The sequence below is a fragment of the Emydura macquarii genome, unplaced genomic scaffold (assembly GCF_026122565.2).
Source record: "Emydura macquarii macquarii isolate MOO-44397 ecotype Brisbane River unplaced genomic scaffold, CSIRO-AGI_Emac_v2 contig_2676, whole genome shotgun sequence".
NCBI lineage: Eukaryota > Metazoa > Chordata > Testudines > Chelidae > Emydura > Emydura macquarii.
Window position 1 is genome coordinate 21,396,260 of NW_027132813.1, and position 17,909 is coordinate 21,414,168.

Genomic DNA, 17,909 nt, shown 5'->3' on the forward strand with positions numbered 1-17,909 from the left:
CCAGTATCTTAGTCTCTCCAAATGGGGTTGAGGCAAGTTTTTATATCCTGGAGGCCAGGATGCAATCATTTTGGCTCAGGGCCCCAAGGGTCTCGGTTTGATCAACAAAAGCCAAAAAGTCCAGAGTCGGAGAGAAAACACCATCTTTAACTCACCCCTTTGTACCTAGATTTTGCTGCTGATAGAGTCCTCTATCAGGGGGCCTGAGAACAAAGAGTGACCTTATGTAAGACGTGACACACAAAATCTAAGCATAACAGGATAAGCAAGGGGCAAAATTTCAGACTCAGTTCTTCTTGGTTTATGTTATTTTAACCTAGTTTTGTGTATGATATATAATGTTTTGGAGCACTTCAGTAGGAAGAAAAATGTCAGAGCCTTCCATGGCTGGGGGAATTGTTTGAAATATTAAATAGCTCAGAGCTGTTCTGTATTACAGTATTTTCTTTTAAATATATAAAGTTTCACAGCTCCTGCAGTGCTGGGGATGGGTTTTTTTCATTAACTTTGTATTAGATTTTGTGAAGTAATAACAATACATTATCTCACTTATATTAATATAAGGACTATGGTAGACATTTATGAATGAATACAACTTACTCTAACAGCTGAGGGACTGCAGCACAGTCAGTGGGACTGCAGTAGAATGGAGAAAAAGGAACAGACATCCAGGGCCAAATTCTGCTGTCATTTGCACCCCGGTGATCCCATTGTTGCTCACGATACGGTGCTGCCTGAGTGAGAGAGAGAACCAAATTCACAGTATTGTTATATAAAGTCTCACTTGTATCCTGTATTAATAACCTCTGTCCATCCTCTCTTTGGTGTGCTGCATCACCATCACATCTGGTTTTTATTAGGCCCTGATCCTGCTATTAGCTCTGTGAGGGCAGATTTTGATTCTGAATGGGGTCATTGGTTTCCACTGTAATAATAATAAATAATTCTCAGGATACTCACTTAGCTTTTCTCTCTATAGTGATACGAATAAGGTGGAAAACAAATGTATGCTAATAAAATAATAATTTAAAACCCCTAGTTCCATAGTTGCTGAAAATGATTGAGTTTTCTTAGCTCTTGATTTTTGCAAGGATAATCCCCAATGTGGTATCAATCTAAGGTGCTGAAGATTGTCCTATGGGCTGACACGGTCACTTCATGTGAAATAGTCAAACTTGGAGCTGATAAAATGACATAAGTATGTGCGCATATCCAGGTATCCATCTACTTGCAAATATAAAGGTCCCAAAGCAACATATTAGGACTCAAAGCTAGTATTCAGGAACACAATAATAGGCTACTATCTGCAGAGGGCTCAATTCTGATCTCAGCTACCATGTACTCTGTAGGAACAACTCTGCAGTAAACCCACAGACAGGATTGGGACCCCACCGTGCTGGGCACTGAACAAACATGGAACAAGAGATAGTTCCCATCCTAAATGGTTTAGATAAGACAGTCACCAAGAAGTGTGTCTTTCAAAAATAGGAAGCAGAAGGAGAAGGAAGTAAGAAGGTAGCATGGAGGAAGTAACACTGTTATGTACACTAGGTAGTGTGCAATAGGATGATGTATGATTCAATTGAAAAGTTTCTGCTACTCCATTTCTAAATAATACCATTTGCTTTGACACACACGCTAAGAACTTTGCAGTCATTTTACTTTGTGCTGCTTTAAAGTGCTCATCCATAGAATAATAGTTCAATAACAAAAAGATTTGTATTGAGTTTCCTCCACTTTCAAATCCTCTTTCTCCCCGTTTTCTAACTCAACTAAATCTATTCTCTCACTCAGAACCTCCCTCTTTCCTCTCTTTTGGCTTCTTCCCCTTAACATACAAGCAAACTCTAGTATTCCCCATGCATAAAAACTGAATCGTCAACTCCATGTGGCTCTCCTTTTACAGTACCATCTTCTCTTCCTTACCTCTACCTCACTGAACAGGCCATTTACAACCATTACTATGACTTCCTGTCCTCTGACTCCATCCTGGAGCCCCTTCATTCTATGATTTTCATTCTGCTGACACTGCTTTCACCTATGTTTTCAGAGACCTCTTCCAATCTAGGTCTTCGGGCCTCTACTCCACCTTCACGTCCCCTCACCTTTCTGCAGCCTTTGATACCATTGACTATCCCCTGCTCATTGACACACTGTACTGACTTGGCTTTTGTGTCCCTACACTCTCTTGGTTCTCCTCCTTCTAACTCTTCAACTGCCCTTTCAACATTTCCAATAGCCTGCCTATCCATCTAATACTTTTGTACTTTGGCCTTCACTGCCAATATCCAAGTGCCTGTTTCCCAACATCTCCCTCCTCATCATTTCTTCCTGTTGGAGGGTGTCCCATAGGGCCCTATCCTTGATCCACTCCTCCTACTTTCCTCAGTAATCTTATCTGTTTGCAAAGATTCATCTGTGATCTCTATGCTGATGGCTGTCCCACCACACATCTTTCCAACAGCCAGCAGTTTGGGTGAGATGTTGGGCTCTGGATTTGAGCCTAAAAGCCGAAGAAGCCAAAAGTCCAATGGGAGTACTCAATGTACAGTGGTTGCACCCTAAGTGATCATTTCCAAATTCTATTTGTCTCTCAAAATGTATTTCTTAGAACTCTCTGATGAACATCTCTGTCTCAACTCTGAACTGAAGTTTGTTTAGTAAACAATCCCTGAATAAGAAAAATGGATATCTGTCAAATTCATCTGGATTGCAAAACCAAAACCCCACTACTTTGGCAGCTTATATAATAATGGCAACAATCTATTTTTATTGTTCATAGACTAGAGAGGAAGCATGTCCAAATATTAGTCTAATGTCATAACAGAAAAAAGTGATCTTGGAAACGTGAGTAGCACTCGTGAAATACTTAACATCAACCTTAGCAAAACAATTATTCTGTGTATGCTACATACCTTGTGATTTATATTACAGTTTCAGAATGGAATAAGTGTAACTCAAGGCTGCATTTGGCCCAAGAAGAGCATGAGTAAGATTACTGTATTAAAATGCTGTACATCTACCATTTATGCCATTTACTGAACAAAGCAGTGTCTTTTGATACTAGAAATCCTATCTATTTCAATATTTTTAACCCACTGATTTTACTTCTGCATTTTTGTATAAATATTTATTTATTCAGTTCCCCAAACTGTGCCACATGCTTTAAATACATATATTAACACAAGTTCCTGCTCTGAAGAGCTTATGGTCTAAAGACCTGAGCGTGCAAACATATACATGCTCAATAATCTTGCTCAAGTGAGTACAGTTACACACATGCATGAGTGTTTGCAAGACTGAGTCCTGTGTAAAGAGTAGGGGAATGGATGTGAGGGGCCTGAAAATCATGAAATCCAAAACGTGCCTATTTTTAAGGAAGATTTTTAATTTATTAGATTCAGAAGTTAATTAATAGATTTATTTGAAAATCCTTAAATCCAAGCTTTAATCAGACACCATGTGCTCAAAATGTGGGGCAGATACACAGGGTAAGATCCTCACCTCTTCTCTGGCTCATATACACCACATAAAAGGGCCAAAGTGGTGTGAAGGGGCCATAAATGCCATGTATCTGTGTCAAGAAGGATTCTCCTGGCACGGTGGAAGATGAACGTAAGGCTGCCTTTCAAGGATCCCATTGCAATCCTCGTCATAGCAGATGTGCCTGGTGTGGGAGTTGCACATCAGGGTTGCAGCACATAGTGCTGCAGAGATTCCAAGCAATGCTGTGACCCATAGGGTAGTCTGGGGAGGCTGCCTGAACTTCAGAGAGCCCCCCAAGGATGTCTAAGTCCTGCCCCTGAAACTGTCCAGGCTTGGGAGGGTACAAACGTAGATTAAAGCCACTGTTAGCTCCATTTCCTGCAAGTTCTGAGCTGTTCCTCAGAGGCTCAGCACAGAATCTTCCCACTATTTTTCATACAAAAAAAAAAAAAAAAAAAGCTTTAAGGGCCCCACCCTACCCAGTTCAATTCAGTGAGAGTTTGGACATTGACTTCAGTGGGAGGTGTCCCAGACCCTACCTATGAGTCATTACCACTCCTTCATAAGTTCATGCAAATAAATATCACAACAAACTGAGGTGGCTGTAATTATAATCACTCACCACAGAAAATATATTTTTGACTCTTTAAAAGGAAGTAGAGTGGGTTTTAAAGTCTGCTTAGTAGGAATCACTGTCAACACTAAGGGCTTGATCTGCATCTGCTCCTTGCACAAAATGGTTGAAATTGACATGAATTTGCTGCGCAAAGTGGTTCTGCAGCATCAGGCCTTCATCCCATGAGGGAACCATGCTACCAGCAAATGGATGGAATACATTCTATCTGCTGGAGCTTTTCCAATGTTCCTTTTTCTTAACACAATCAAAATAAACAGAAATGTACATAATTATGATGAATATCCACCAAAGGCTCAAATAATGTGTAAGCTTCTAATTTATTTTTAAATACGGCCATTTTATTTGTGAGGTTTTGCGTGTGGCTCACAAATGCCATAAAACTCATCCTTAAATATTTACAGTGTGTTTATACTTGTGTACCTCTTTGAACAAATTGTTTGACCTTATTTGCAAATGTGTTACAAGAACTCACAATGACAGATGATCTCTCATGGGCAATCACAACATACAAGTGAAATTGAAGCGAGGCTGCTGCACTGCTTTGTATATCGAAGTGCACTGATCCACTTGAGACACAAGTCTGAACTGTAGCCACCATGAAAGGACTAGCTAGGGTGGCGATGGAGTACAGTCTTCTTTAAACCTTTAATGTATGAATGTGCACTTCACGGGTCAGTTTGCACAGTACACAATGACATTCTGACATGCAAAGCCTGAGGGGTTGATGTTACCCAGTCACTCAAATCACATAATTAATGTGCATCTGGGTTGCAATAATAAACAATTCTGATGTATATGCACTACAGGCAAACTTCCCTGGTTAAGTAAACAGTCCTCTTCCTAAAAATGGCTCCTATCCAAAACAAAGTTTTCAACTATCGACCAATCTGACTCTAAGTTTATAAATTCACGTTCAGGGGTATCAACTACCTCAGCATCCTAAAGGCAACAACAAGGTTGAAATCATTAAAGAATTATTTGACTCTGTATCTATAAATTTTACGTGTGCATGCATACTGTATCTGTAGCTACAATAGCCATGTTTAAAAACTTAAAAATCAGAACAGCAATCAGGGATATAGAGCTTTGTTCTTTTACCACACATCTGTTTTACTTTGATGTAAACAGTGCAACAAAAACAGGAAAAAACCCTGCTTTTTTCTGTTATTCATTGATTATTCCATAAACATATGCCTCACATAAGCCATAATAATGATTAGAAATAGTTTGCAATTTCATTGCTGACTACGTACTGCATTATACTGGATAGACTTAAAAAAATTAAACATGAATATCTTTTTTGTTAGGATGTTTTTTATTCCAAGCAGAAAAACAATTTTCCTCCAATTCATTTCTCCTTGAAAATCACTAGGGCTGGTTCAAAATGTAAAAAAGAAGTGAGAAAATATTTTGACAACATTTCCACAACTTTTCCCTTCCATTTTCCAACAAGCTAGTCAAAATATGATAAATTTCAAATTTTCACCTTTCAAAATGTTTCTTTTAATTCTTCACCCATTTTTTGACTACCTCTAAAAATCACAAACCACTGTTAAATTTTTATCACCTCTGTCCAGTAAGATAAGTTACTGGTGAAGACGCATGAGCATAAGTTGCCTCATGTAACATCAAGTATTGTCAATGGGACTGTTTTAGATCAGAGAAAATATTTAAAACCTTTCTAAGTCAGAACATCCTTGTAAGTTATGTACTTGCAGTGATGATTCACATTGATGGGTGCAGTCAGTGGAGAAAAATGGATAAAAGACTTGACTGAAGATCATATTAATCACCCAAGGAATATTTTTTAAGGATATAAATCAGTCCAGGCTAGTGAATCTACTCACCCATCCTTTACCTGATTGATTATCATGAAAACATGAATTACTGAAGACCTCAAATAATAGTTTAAAGTCTTCAAGGTACAGAGAATCCACCAGAGGATCCACCAGCAAGTGACCTGTGCACCATGATGCAGAGGAAGGCAAAAAAAACCCAATCTGCCCTGGGGGAAAATTCCTTCCCGACCTCAAATATGGCAATCAGCTGAACTCTGAGCATGTGGACAAGACTCACCAGCCAGACACCAAGAAAGTATCTTCTGTAGTAACTCAGAATCACCCCATCTAACATCCCATCACAGGCCATTGGGCATATTTACCACTAGTAGTCCATGATCAGTTAATTGCCAAATTAGGCTGTCCCATCATAACATCCCCTCCATAAACTTTTCAAGCTCAGTCTTGAAGCCAGCTAGGTTTTTTGCTCCCATTGTTCCCCTTGGAAACTACTACTTATTCGGGCAAGTGGAAAGGTAGAATTTTGCAAGGCTACCATAAGGACCAAGTCCAGCCCCACTGAAGCCACTAACATAAACATCACCGGGACTAGGTTTTTATCCATAATCTCCTCTCAGTCCATGGGGCATGGAAGGCAAGCATACAGGAATGCAGAGCTGTTTCTAAGAAGCATAGAATTGCTGGTGGGTGTCCTGCCCTCTGAACAGTTTTGCAGAGAAGAATTTTAGGGGGCAGATTCTCATCTGACCTAAATTATCACAGCATCATGCCAATGTTAGTGGAGCTATGATAATTTATAGTAGCTGACAATCTACCCTACAAATTTTGTTCAGTTTTTAAATCCATATTGCTTATATAATATTAAAATACTTTTAAGTTAGAAAGCTATGCAAGATCTCATTTGCTAACCATTATGATGCTTGGAATGCCCTAAATGTACCAGAACCATTCTACTATTAGAGTTTCTCATATTATTTCTGCAAACACCTGGCGCTGTCGTCTCTGGTAATTTTTCCCTTGACATGCATATTCATAAAAGCTGTCAAACAAGTATTCTATATTATTTTTTCACATGTATTTGTATTTGTCTGGCCAGAGAGAAGGTCACTATTTAGAATTAGCTTGGACGAGTGAAATGACTCCTTTGTCCTTCACAGTTATGATGAGAATGAAATCAGAGTGCTCTGTTACACATTAACAGTTGTACTTTCAATTAAACTTCTCTGAATGCAGGTGGCACTAAATGGGCTTCTGATAACAAAGGCAAAGTTTAAAGGTTTTATTTGATCTCATGCCTGTTTGAGCCAGGAGTGCTTCTCAGCCATTAAACATGGCTGGGCAAAATATATATAGCGAGAAAAAGTAAGGATATTTTAAAAAAAAATTAAATTGATAGTGTTAGCAAATACCAGGTACATTGGATTAAAAACCTGTTATATGAGTTAGGTATTATTATTCTACACTATGAGTCTGATTCAACATCTACTAAAGTCAATGGAAAAATTCCCAGTCAATTCAGTGGGTTTGGATTGGGCACGACATCTGCATTTTTATCGTCTTTGGAGTTTAAGTCCTGCCCTTCCCGAGGGATAGCCCATTTTTGGTCACCCTCAGGATTGATCTAGATTGCACTAGCTTGTAATAGCCCCTTAGGGTACTTTTACACTGCAGTTGGGAGTGAGCCTCTCAGCTCAGGTAGACAGACTTGCGCTAGCAGGGCTCAAGCCAGCATGCTAAAAATAGCCATGTGGGAGTTCCAGCTCAGGCTGCAGCTTGGGCTTTTGAGCTTAGGGGGTCAGGTGGGCATGAGAGTCTGAACAGCCTCAGATGTAACAGTCACATTGCTATTTTTAGTGTGCTGGTGCGAGCCCTGCTAGGGCGAATCTGCCTTCGTAGGCAGGGAAGCTCACTCCAGCGTAGGCATCTTAGGCTATGTACACACTGATGGCACCAAATTCGCCGCCATCAGATCGATTTTTCCAGATTGATTGAGCGGCAGTGAAGACACACTCAATCGATCCAGAAGTCGATCTATTAAAACTACCTCCAAAAAAAGCATAGCACTGCTTCGACAGGAACACATTTTCCATGGGTGTAGCACAGCGGAGACAGCGCGCTAAAGGGAAGTAACGAAGTTGACAAGAGTTATGCAAGCTACTCTGTGTAGCTTGCATAACTCCCATCAACTGCTGCTGAATTTTGCTGGCAGTGTAGACCTGCCTTTAGAAGTGATTATGCCAGGAGTTCACAACTTTAAAATTCCTTCTCTGATTTTTTTTAAACAAACTTCCCAGGAAAATTCTACCTTGCTGAGGGATGTGCAATGTGACATTAATTTGTTTCTTTTTGAGGTAGTTAAGGAGAGTTGAAAACCAGATTTATAATGGCAACTTTAACTATAGACCTACTACCACCACTACATAATTATCACTAGCATCGCCTCCCACACACCATTCATCAATTTTTACTCTTTAAGTGCATTAAATGAGCTATTGCTAATGGATGAGTTGTCTCTGGAGTCATAGAGATTAATGAACCAAGTTTGGGAGGCAGACCCTGGATTTTTTTTTGATTTTTTTTTTTTGAGAGAGATCAAAAAGGGAACCTTTCTCCACAGATGTTTCTAATGCAACTCAGGCCAGGTGGAAAATACTAACTAGAGCTAAATTTGCCCTCATTGGGCATCTCCACTCCAATTTTATTTCCATCAAAATGATGCTGAAATAAAGAACAGAGTTATATTTTTTCTTTGATGATGATAAAGCTAAAGTCTTTTAAAACAGTTCACCTAGACACCAAAAAATCCCATTTGGATAATGTTGATAATGGGCCAAACTAATTCTGCATCTCCTAAATAATACTTATTTCTGCATAAGGGAGAGCAGTGTCCTTAAAAACTTGCTAGAGAAGATCAGTGTACAAAGCAATTTTTTCATGTCTGAGTTATAAACACAGTAACCAGATTTTCCAAAGAAAATTGACTTCAAGTAGTTCATTAAAGGCTTGAAACAACACACTTTGAAGTCAGGGGAAAGACACTTATTGACATGTGTGGGTTTTGGAATGGACTTGAAACAATCATCAATACAGTGCCAGGTGGTACTGAATGAAACTTGTTGCCATCTGTTCAATGGTTGTTAGGGGACTTGGTAAAACTAAAATTAAATACAAAACTAAAGTAGACTGAGTGGCTCCATGTCCCATTACTTACTCCTATAGTTTGGGAGAAACCTGCTTCTAATATTGACCCATCTCTAATTTTTCATAAGCCTGAAACTGAAGGCTTTTCTGTTGTGAAAGGGAAGCAAGTAGGTATGTAGGACTATTATGATCATGTTTTAGCCACACTAGCTCTGCCAAAGATTTGCAGGCAAACCACAGACTATTGCACACACAGCAGAAAGTAGGCCAGCTTCCTGTTGCCTTGCATGTTATGTAGTCATTTATAGCAGTGCAGAGTGAGTGTGAAATGCTGCCATTTTGCTCTTGTGGTGCGGAGTATACGAGGTGCAGAGCCACAAGTGCACTGCTTGGAGAAATATCTATTTTTTCAAATCATCATATTGGGTAAGAGCTAAGTTTGTTTTGAATGCCGTGTTTGGCTGTAGTTAAGGCTATATACTATATAGAATGGAATAAAATTCAATGATTACATGCAAATTAAAACCATTTTCTCTGTCTGAAAACCTAAGCTCTTCCTTTGGCTTTGATACTGACATAACAGCCAGTGTCACTGTGCAAAACAATGGTTCCCAGGCTAAGCTGAACTGCATGAGCATAGGCACAGGACGGATGTGTCGTCCCCCCCCCCAAGGATCTTCCTTCCACAGGATGCAGAGCAGCAACGGGACTAATCCGATGCACTGCTGCCATAGGGATGCGATATATCAATAGATTTTAATGCCAGAAGGGATGTTCATGATCTTCTAGTCTGACCTGCTGCATCACACAGTTCTTCCTACATCAACACTGTATCTTGTGGTTGAACTAGAGCATATGTTTCAGAAAGTTGTCCAGAGTGAATTAGACTTCAAAGGATGGCGTTTCCACCATATACCTCCTGCTGCTGCAGCACCGCTCACTTCTGAGGAATGGATGGTGAATCCACGCAGTCGTGGAAGCACACTGCCCGCAAAATGTCCGTCCATCATGGGCTTAGAACGCTCTCACAGAGCTATTCACTTCAGATGCTGAGGCCCTCTGTCCCACATAGCAGTTCCCCATTAAATCCATGGTGTTGAAGGTCTTCCAACAGCTGTAGGGAAGAATTAGTCCCTAAGAATATATATTCTGAGTGAGAGATTGCAATTTACAATCCACTGTGGTTCATGTTATTTTCCAAGTACAATAGGCAATATGAGGTTAAGCTGTATATAAACCAAAATAGCCACCTTGCTTTACAAACTATCAGAGTTCCCTGGGATCATTTGGTGTCAACCTGTGGCCTTCTCGTGGGCCTTCTCCCTTGTGGCCTCAGGGCAACCCTGCAAGCGGCCCTTGGCCTCAGTTTCTTTCAGTTCCTCAAATAAACTCAGTACAGCCTTTGGAGTACATAAATAGACCTTCTTGTGGTTAATTTATTACCAGAGCTCCCACTACTGTACACCAGGCTCCCCCCAGCACAACCCAGACTGTTTGTTCATCCCAACAGTCCAACACGAGGTGTGGTTCCAGAGGTTCTCACCACATCTCACCCCAGCTTCCTGGTAAAGTTCCAGCTCTTGCCTGGAGACATCAGCAGGCTCACCCCCCTCATCATTCCCCAGCCTTCAGCCCTCCCCAGCCCTCCAGCTTCAGCTCTGCAGCTCAGCCAACAGGCATCTCCCTCTGCTGCTGCTCTCAGCCATCTCTGGTCTAGGGAAGTTTGTAGGTGACCCTCTGACTGCCTTTCTGCCTTCTGCTTTCACAAGACTGATCTTGCTCTCCTCTTCCTCAGAGTTCTCTTTACCCTCACGACTCTTTTTCCTTTTCTTGACTCTGGGTTCTAAAATGCTCCCTCTAAGCTCACTGTCTCTCTTCTGAACTCTCCTCTCAGGCTTCTGAATTCATTTATATCGCCCAGGGCAGCCCCACCCTCCTCATTACACCAAACTAGGGTGTACTTGGATTGTAACAAGACAGCTGAGCCCAGTTTCATTTAAGGGGCCAACTACCCTGCTATTGTAAGTTAGAAACACAGAAACTGCCATACGGTATCAGATCAGTTGTCCACTCAGCCCAGTATCTGACACTGACCAGTAATAGCTGCTTCAGAGGACGGTGTAAAAATCCCACAGTTGGCAGCTATGTCCGACAACCTGCCCCCATGGAAAGTTTCCTCCTAACCTCTGATAGTTAAAGGTCAGCTCATGTCTTAAAGCATGTTAACATCTCTAGTGGGCCTGGCACTAGCACAGCATGACTTGTCACAAAAGCTGCAGGACTGTCAAGCTGTGATTTATATACATGGAAGAATTATCACTGTCAGCAGGGCTCCCACCCGATAATATTGAAATGTACGTTCTTGAGCTCTTCTGCAGCCCTGCAGCACCAGAGTCAACCTGAAATTCATGGTCAGTCCCTGAAAGACTGGCAAATGGATCAGTCAGAATGGCAGATCAGACAGTCCCTTTAAAAATGAGACTGCTCAAAACTTTGGACAAAAAAGGATCTGATACAACTGAAGTGATGCCTGTGGCAGCCTTTCCATTGGTTTTAATAGAATTTGGATTGGGCCACTGGATGTGGACATGAAAGTATTTTATATAAGGGGTTACAGAGAAAATTTGTCCTGATTTGGCGTTTTTTTGGTACTGTTAAAATTCATAACAATCAACAGAAAAACAATTTTAATTTTCTCTGCCTTTTGCCACCCAGCCTCCAATATCTGTCAATGCTCAGCATGAGAGAAGAAAAAGAACAATCTTCCTAATCTGTTAAACTATTTTAAGGCCTGATCCTTCACACCCGATGCAAGTCAGTGGGAATTTGGGGTACTCAAGGAGAGCAGAATCAGACCCTTAGTGGCTTTCATAACTTAATGAAATTGCAATTGTAATATATTTCATAGCCAGACCCAAAGCAAGAAGGCAACCCACATTTAACAAAACATCTTAATAGATAAGTGAACAAACAACTGATTACATGTCTTTGGTTACCTATTGTGTATTGTTAAGAAATAAAAATGACTCTAGCAAACCTCTGGTAGTAATAGCACCAGGAATACTTATCAGAAGCAGACTGCTTTTTGTACAAATGGGTCTGATAAAGACCATGCAGCAGAGCAGACAACAATTTAAACTTGTCTGTAGAATGAACAAAGAGAGGTATGGCTTATCTCTTGTGGCATTTTCCATGCCTTCAGAATATCTGACAGTGGAGCCAGTGTGAATATGTACTTTGCATGATAACAGCTACATATGTAGCCTGTACTTTGCACATTGTCTCAGTCTGAGCATGCGGAGCTTCCTGTCTGATGATGCAAGGCAGGTTAACTCTGGCACACGGGATCTGCCACCACTTCAGTTATCCTGGTTTCAGAGTTCAAGGTGATTAAAGCCTATATCTTAGGATGAGAATGGACTAAGTGGATCGATTCTCATTGCTGCTAGAATTGCTCTCAGAAACAAATGCGAGTAGTATTTTCAACAATACTTTATTACAATTTTTAGTCACAAAAATCAAATTTCAGGGAATGTCTCAATTTCTACTATTCTGAGTACTGCAGATTTTCTGTTAGTTTATTCTTATTCAGTTGTTTCTCTCCCTCTGGGAAAAACATGAGCCTCACTTTTATGAGAAAGCCCTAAATTCTGTCACTCTGGTACTCCTCCCATCAGAAACATACAAACCGATTTTGGACTCTGTTTGGTAGATCAAGGGCCAGCTATAACCTTACCCAGAAACTGTACACTTGGGATCAGATCATTAAGCCAGATACTGATCTCATCTACACTGACTGAAGACAATGGAATTACTCTGTATTTACAGAGGTGTAACTGTGATCAGAATCTCTCTCTCTCTTTCTCTGTGTCTACATTTCTTATCTATTTAAGTTTTCATGCTGTACTTTTCACCCTTATATCTGGTCCATTGAGGGCTTGCTTTTGCTCCTACTTAAGTAATTGAAAAAAAACCATCCATTGATTCCAGTAGGTGCAAGACTGGGGCCTCAGTTTGCAACAATTGCAGGACTGGGCTCTTGAGTGTTTGATTGTTACATGAACTGCAGATTGCTTCCATCTGTAGCAGTTTCATGAAAGGAAAAGCAAAGACATTTTGCCAGAAGAGGAGAAGACATCAGGAGAAAGGCCAGAGAGTGGTTTATACAACAAGTCTGAGTTGACATTAAAATAATGGGATTCTCGCCTGTACGAATAAAATTTCACAACAAAACACTGGAGGAAATACTGTAGCATTAAGAACAATCTTCATATGTTCTGGGAATGTCCCAAAGTGAAAGACTCCAGATTTCAGAAAACTAATGCACGACTTATTTATGGAACACATATAATACCCAAATTTCCATTACTATGGCATTAGGGAAGTGTCCTTATTTAGGGAAATATAACACATACAAATACAATGCTTATTTTGATTGGGAACTAATGACTGCAACCAATAAGTATATTTCATCACTTGTTTCACTGACAAAAACAAATATTCACTATGGAAATAAAGTTCACAAAAATAATGGAATTAAGAGAAACGGGAAAATTTGCTGTCAAACAACCAGTCTGAGCAAAGCTGGATTGAACGGTGATGCAAATCATTCACATCTGAATGATAAAACATAAATAGTAACTGTGGACCCTGATCCTGGATTTTCTTGAGCATGTAAACATCCCATTTACTACAATAAGAATTCTGGATCTGAAAAGAATGCCCTCAGTTACACCCATGCCACCTTACTGTTTTCAAATTATAGCCTCAGTTACACCTGTCTGATTCCATTGTCTGTGTGGAGAATCTGGCCCTGCGATTAGAATGTAATGTCAATCTGCTGATGATACAAAAGCCAAGATAGACTCCAGCTTCCCCTCCTATGCCCGTATACACCCTGCTGGACTGACGAGGGTAAGGAATGGAATAAACCAATACTCATCACTAATGCTATTATTATTTTGGTACGTCCATAGCTCTGTAGGTGTGCATGGTGCTTCACAGGAAAATGTAGGAGGAGTTGATGATCACCTGCAAGGTGATTAGCACTTCATGTGAGCTGTTTAGCACCCTCAATTTTCAATGACTTCCATGTGAGCTGAGAGCACCCAGAACCTTATCTGTAATCTGCATGCACACAGGGAGGAGACAGCATCCATGTTTACAGAGATACTTAAGAGATGCATTTAAGGGAAGGAAGAAGCGGGATTTCTAAGTATGAACATAAGTAGGGAAAGACTCTTGGTCAATAGTTGGCTGGACGCTGGCCCCTTTGAGCTGTTCTGGCAGAGCAAAGGAGCCAGGAAGCTGACTTGACCAGTTTCCCCCCAGCAGGGATGGCACAGACTTGGTGTAGGGGCCATGTTATGAGTGTGGCTAGGGAGAGAGTGTGGTTGAAGCGTCACTGTATTCAGGCAGTCCCAGGCTGGTGGAACAGGAACTTGGCTGTTTCCAGCCAGTGCAAATTAGACGGCTCTAACGGAAGCCAGGAGCCAGATCAGCCTTTTGTTAGCCCCGGTGTGGCAGGTTTGTGTGTAAGGTAGCATAAAGACACTTTTGGTCTCCCTTCAGGTCCTGCACAGAACATACCTCAACTACACCTTAGGCCCTCACATAGCTAGGTTTTCAACTTCAGCAGGAAAATCACAGGTTGGTAATAGTTGCTTGCACAATCACTAAAGCAGCACAAAACTGAATATCCCGGAGTTCTTGGATTCTGTGATAAAATGGTTAGTTGGCAACACTGCATTACCCTTTCAGGTATGGATGAGCCCCCTTTTGAAATACATGTAATCACTACTAGTACTGCAGGTCCTATTTCCAAACATTTTACCTCAGTTCAAGCATCCTAAAGGAAAGACTTGTATTGGTTCCGATAGGCTGTGGATTCAGCCCATGTTCCTCATATTTGAAAATGAGGGCCCCATCATCCCTAATGATCACAAACATTATCACTACCAGTTTTCTTATGGTTTATTCCAGCAAATGCTGGAATATTCTAACATTTAGCATCTTGATTGTATATTTAAACTGCCTTTAATAAACATGGAGATGAAGGACAGGTATCACTGCTCTGCCTCTCAAGCATGGCCACTCCTAATCAAGAGGAATGGGAGAAGTCTGGCATATGGAGAATGAATACTGTTTATCCCATCCTCTTTTTCAGATGGTTATTAATCCTTTCAAACAGCTGTCTGCAATATGTAGGGTCATGTATCTTGTGAGAGACATTTTTGATACTCTTGGAGGTTAACATTTAAAAATAGGTTATTGAAAAAAAGTCCATACTTAGAAAATTATACTCATAGTTGAGATAGTTATAAAAAAAAGGGAAGCATACGCCCCAATTTGAAATCCACACGTAACTTTCCATGTGGTTCACATATGTGTAAAATAGGCATGTTTTTATGAATCATTTGTATACTCCCTGGCCAGAATCCTGTGTTTAAACAATTGTGGAAACAACACACTACAGCTGTATAAGGAATTTTTTTGTTCATAAATAGGATCTATAGATTTTAAAAGCTGCATTTTTAGCAATAAAGAAATTGTCCATATTGCTGGAATGTACTTCATACTTCGATAAAATCATTCATTCTTTTGGGCTGGAAATAAAGGACCTAAGCACATGAGATTGATGCCAGCTTATTATTATTATAGTTATTAATAGTCAAGGATGAAGGTGCTATTCATTACAAAGATATCAAAACAGGCCTGTCTATTTGGCAAAAAAGAGTAGATCTGGTATTTCTAAAATTAATATCATCTTATTAAATGAAACAGTTCAGACTTTGGGATAGCTGAACAGTAAAACACTGAAAAATTAAATGTAAAAGATATTGTGTTTACTGGCAGTTTCCTCAACATAGTTCTAAACCTTGTTTTTTTGGAGACCCTGCAATGAATCGCGGGTACAGCGGATTAGAAGAAAGTGGCCCCATACCAAGTGACTTGAAATATCTCCTTCTAAAACTGACGCAGGCAGTATCAACAAAAACTAAAACCTCCAAAGCAAATACTTGCCAAAATACATTGCTGAGTTTGGACAATGTGAATACTTTTGGGGTCATATGCACTGATTCAGTAGTAGGATGGTGCACACCGATAAATTACGTTGTCTTCCCCTCATCTGGAATGAGAAGATGAAGCACGTCCAAAGTCTGTCCGGTTGATATAAAGATAATGGACCTTATTCTGATCTCATTTAACCACAGTAAATTAGGAATAACTCCGCTGAAATCAATTATATTACATTGGACTGAAAGTAGTGTGAGATCAGAATCAGGTCCAAACTGTTTATGGATGGGATTTTCAAATTAACCTAATGAAGATAGTCACCCAAATCCCATTACACTTCCATGGGAGTTGGGTACCTAATTCCCTCATGTCCCTTTGAAATCCCAGCCTATATTTAAAAAAACCCACATTTATGTTTGTGTACACTACTAACCCTGGCCTAAATTGGGGCATTTAGCTCTAGCACTGTGTTGATGGCGAAGTAAAATCATATTGCCTCAGAGGTAGCACAAGACAGCATTCTGCTTCTGATAGGCACAGTGCTTCCCAGAGCTCTCCACTAAGGGAGAGAGAGCAATATCCAATAGTCATTTAAGAGTTAGAGCATATCGCTTCCCCCATAGCTGAACTGCTTTGTTGGCTGGTGCATGGGAGTCTGTGTGTGAAGTCATAGTTCCACCATTCCCTTGTCCTCTCCGTCTCCTTCTTTATGCGATGGTTCCTGATGGTCCAACTCAAAAGCAACTTACTGGCCTTACCCACTACTAGTATTTTCAAATGCATTTCCAGGAAAGCTTACTGACATACTACTGTATTTTGTTCAGATTTGTTTTTGAAAAATTAGAAGATATCCACAGGCAACTAATAGATTTCAAAAAGTAAAAGTCATTTCCCTATCAAGAACGCAATCAACTAAAAGTCAGTGTGTTCATGTTGACCCCAGATACTAAGAATGGGGGAAAACTGACTATTACTTTAATATGAGACATGAGGTAGTTCACTGGAAAATAAGTGAGGAAAATATTAAGTTTTAACAAATAAATAAATAAATGTAACCTACACAAGAGTTCATTTTAACTTTACACAAGAGTCTTTAACTAAAGTTACAGATGTACTACACCCTGAGTTCTCTATTCAACATGCCATTACACAGTTGACTTCAAAAGAGACTGACATTGATAAATACTATAATTTTGAGCTGAAATAGAGATGTTAATATGTTGCAATGTAATAACAGGTTTGTGGTTTCAATATGCAACATTGTATCAATAGCAACCACAAGATACAAAACTTCACACACAAAAGTGGAGTGATATTCTTGAAGCTCATGAGCTCTTTTCAAACCCTGGTAGACACTGTACTTAAAGCACATTGGACCAGATCCTGACCTGGTGTAAATTGCAATTTACATCAGCTGAGAATTTGTCCCATTGAAGTCAGTTTATAAAATCTCTCATGCTTAGCATTACTTATTCCATATCCAAAAATTTGACATTCCATTAAAGGTTGCAAAGTACAATTTAAGGAAGATGTATTATTAAACATATTTATTAAAAACTGAATACTGTCTACTCCGGAGAATCTGGAGGCTAAATCATCATGAAACACTAGGAAAAACTCAAGACAATTTTTCATTAAGTAGTTTATAAACATCTTTCTCCTTTCACATTAAAAAAATCTGGAGAAAAACACAACAACAATAATTCATTCTCCTTCCCTAGCTGAAATATCCCAGTTTGCTAGCAAAATGGTTACTTCAAAAGTTAGGATGGAATCACAGGGCTTAGAATGGAAAACGCAGCCTTAATTACGCAGTTGCAACTGATGCC